The 4,026-nt window shown below is 34.8% G+C and overlaps 1 long non-coding RNA gene across 1 annotated transcript; it reads right to left on the reverse strand.

Moving 5' to 3' along the window:
• Positions 1–432: 432 nt before the first annotated feature.
• LOC110720098 lies at positions 433–3,348 on the reverse strand. The gene is made up of 4 exons (XR_002511265.1): positions 3,169–3,348; positions 2,248–2,400; positions 1,517–1,580; positions 433–834 (listed from the first exon to the last, which is right to left on the reverse strand). It is a non-coding gene; the product is annotated as an uncharacterized LOC110720098 (long non-coding RNA).
• Between the last annotated feature and the right edge of the window lie 678 nt (positions 3,349–4,026).

Raw genomic sequence — 4,026 nt, forward strand, 5'->3', positions numbered from 1 at the left:
CACCTCTGCCACCACTTACCCACCCTACCCGAAACCGAAACCCTCTTCTTCCTCCTCCACTATCTCTCCTCCCAAACCAACGCCCAACCACAAGCCTCACGCAATCCTCCACTAGGCGAAAAAAGCATTTGGCCACCGGTTCAAAACCTCCTTATGCCACCGGTTTTGAACCGGCGGGCATTTGGGGGGTGGCAATACTCGTATAAAAAGCCACCGGTTCAAAACCAGTGGCAAAAACAAGTATTGCCACCGGTTAACCGGTGGCAATAGCACTTCCCGGTTTTTTTTTTTTAAGGGGCTATTGGCACCGGTTCCTGTTCAAAACCGGTGCCAATAATGGGCAAAAAAAATAAATTTTTTTTTTGCATTTTTTTTTGCATTTTTTCCACTTAAATTGGTAAATAAACACTAACATATATATAAACTTACATATTTTCATAAATAAATGTTGTAATATTACAATTTTTGTCTAAAAAATTAAAATAAAATAAATGTTGTAATATTACACTAGCAGAACAGCAGCACATAAGGAGCAGCACAGAAGCAGAACACCAGATAAGGAGCTGCACAGAAGCAGAACACCAGATAAGGAGCAGCACAGAAGCAGAACACCAGCAGCAAAGTCGGCATATAGTGCGAGGCAGCAGCAGCAGCAGCCCTGCGAGGCAGCAGCAGCAGCAGCCCTGCGAGGCAGCAGCAGCAGCTGCTCTGCGAGGCAGCAGCTGCACCAACAGCCTTGCGAGGCTATGCCCCTTGTAATTTTACCAGATTAAGTATGGAGAATAAATGTACCACTTTCTGAAGTTGGTGAAGGTTTTGGTTCAGGCTTCCCTACTAGCTCGAATGCATAAGATAGAAATGTCAGAAAAGAAAAGGGAAATAGAAAGTCCTCACAACTGTGAAAGATGAGCACTACTAAATTGTAATTATCCATTTTATTATCTTCAAATCATCTAATTATATTTATCATGCTAAATAATGAGCACTACTAAAGATGTTGATTAAATTTCAAAATTAATGAAATTAATAACATTATGCTCACATAAGAAGTTTTCTGTCAACAACCAAACTAGTAGTGAACGAACATCAAGAGACTATTACAAAATAGTAGGCCAAAATTGCAAATTTTGACAGGTAGATATGTAATGGACTATAATGTGAAATCACCTTTTTAGACCAGTCATATAGATAGCACAACCTCAATATCACCAGATATTATGGGAGAATTAATGCTATTTCAACTCAAAGAACTACAGCTTCCCGCATTATAGCTGATGCAACTACTACACATAAGCAACGAATGAATAACAATGCTAGATACAATCAACATAAAACACTACCACTCCTTACCTATTTACTTCATCATCTTGTAAGTGAGCAAAAGCATATACAATAAATACAATAAATTACATTTCTTTATCCTCCCCATTAAAGAGAGCGCAATATCAACCTAGATTCTAATGCCCAAAACAAAATATTTAATTATGAAAATTAAAAATAATAAAAAGGAATTTACCTTGCAAAGAATCATGTCAAGAAGATCAGCACCAGCTTTTGAATCACAAACATCGTTTTGTTGGCTGTAATCAAAATCAAACCAACCAAAATTCAGCAAAAGAATCCAAAAAAAAAAAAAAAAATCAGCAAAAAAAAAAAAACAAAATTAACTCAACAAAAAATACAAAAAAACACATTTACAAGTAATATACCATGTGCCAAGGAGTTGCTTTAATCTGGGGAAATCTAAAATATATCATGACACAGGCTACACAATCATACGAGCTTCCAATAATCTTATACCTTGATAAAATAATCTGAATTATAGATACTTATATCAGGCATGAACTAACTACAAAAACCAAATGATGAACTCAAATCCAACTAAGCTTCTGCATTCTGGCAATAAACCTCAAAATCTTATGGTTCATTTCATATCAAGATCCCTATCGGAAAAGATACACCTTTTAAAAGTTTTTATGCACACAAGAGCATTACAAAATCTCTCTTTAACTTCCTTCTAAACCAAGATCCAAACAAAAAAATACTACAACCCTTTCCAGATAGAAGGAAAATACAAACATTCCCTGTCAAAATATTGCATTTAAATTTAAATAAGAAAGACAACACAACAAATCATCACATTACTATACCATCACAAATAATTATAATATGTAGCACAAATTGAAACTAACAAATGCAAAGTGCAGGGGCCAGGGATCACAAACTTATAAGACACAAGAAGCATACACAGTTTGATGTTGTTCCGAATGCACTGAAGTAATGTAGAGATGAACTCATTGATACTTGGACTCTTCATTATCTTCCCTTCAATTTCCAATCTCAGCCCCTCAATATAGGTGTAGTGCCAAATTCGTAAATATCCAAATTGATAATTGACACCTGTGTGATTGACATGAGTAGTCAGTCAAGTATTAGTTTATCAAGTATCATGTTAACCTTCCAAGAGACAATATTCGCACTCAGACTCAACACATTATGGTCTTTCGAAGAAATCAGAATATTGATAAAATAGTAAGTTCAAAGGAATCAAAATATATACCCATACCATCAAGTCCATAATGAAAAAATCAGTCAAAATATACCCACCAAATCAAATTAAATGACAACCAATATAATATTCACAATACATCCACAAACCAAACTACTGAAATTTTAAAGATTGAAGTATCAAATACTCACAATTCAAATACTCCGTATACCCATAATTCATTTTGTATGTCACAGTTCCAAAAGCTCAAATTAACAAAATCCTAGATCAATCGAAATTATTGAAACAAATTAACAAAACCCTAGATCAATCGCAATAAAACTGAGTTGTGTAATCTGATTTCAAACTCCGAAACTTACTATCAAGTCTGCTAAGGCTACTAAAACCCAATTAAACCCATAATCTAAACTAAGTGAAAACACTTGAATATCAAAATTACAAGAAAAATCAAAAAGGGGGTTCTGGGAATCAGATCGAAAATTACAATAATCATCGAAGTACAGGGACAAAATCAAACTCGAAATCAACCATCACATACAAATTCAAACTCAAAAACAATAACCAAATCACAAAATCCAAAATCAAAACCCAAAAACTCAACGAATTCGAAACCCTAACCCAAATTATACAAAATTAACAAAAAAAAAAGAGGGATGAACCTTGTGAGGAGCAGCGTCACCATTAGAGATCTAGGGATCGTTCTCCAAGTTTTTTAAGGACTTGCTTTGACATCTTCATTAGTGACCAATGCGGTGGTGCGGTGGCTGTGGGATGGTGGTGCGTGCTGCGCTTCTTGTGGATGCAGGGGCGGAACCAGGAATTTTATTTAACGGGGGCCAAAGTAAAGGGAACTACGATGACGATAAAAATAATAAACATTTTCACACATCAATTTATTAATCCACATATCACAACAACAAAAATATATTTTATATAAGCAATGAATATAGAGTTATAGAACATATTCCAAAAAAATTACCATAGTACTACATGAAGAAAAACATACCTTATCATTTATCTTATATCATTTTAGTTGTGCTCGTCTCTCTTTCATCATATAAAAAGCATCAATGATGGCATCTTCACTAAGTGTTTCCGCTATCTCCTTTTCTATATACACTATTAAGTAGTCCTTAAAAAAATCGTCCTCCATCTTACTTCGAAGGTTTGTTTTCACTATCTTCATGGCTGAAAAAGCTCTCTCAGTTGTTGCAGTAGATGCTGGAAGAGTTAATACGAGACGAATTAACCTTGAAACAAGAGGATAATCTTTTATTTTTTCTGTAGTCACTAATCCTTGACATAAATCACCAAGAGTAGTTAAGTTCTTCAACACTGGATGAATAGGAATATCAAGCCAATAATGTTGCAATTCATAACTCAAATGATCTTTCTCATGTTCTGTGAAATCAATAGGATAAAAATCTCGAGCTAGCTTGCAAATATGCTCTATATTGAATGACTTGTAACCATCTCTTGGATTCAAGGCCGCACTTAAAATGAGAAGTTCAGTAGCT

Source organism: Chenopodium quinoa, unplaced genomic scaffold, assembly GCF_001683475.1.
Source record: "Chenopodium quinoa cultivar QQ74 unplaced genomic scaffold, ASM168347v1, whole genome shotgun sequence".
In the NCBI taxonomy this organism is placed as follows: domain Eukaryota; kingdom Viridiplantae; phylum Streptophyta; class Magnoliopsida; order Caryophyllales; family Amaranthaceae; genus Chenopodium; species Chenopodium quinoa.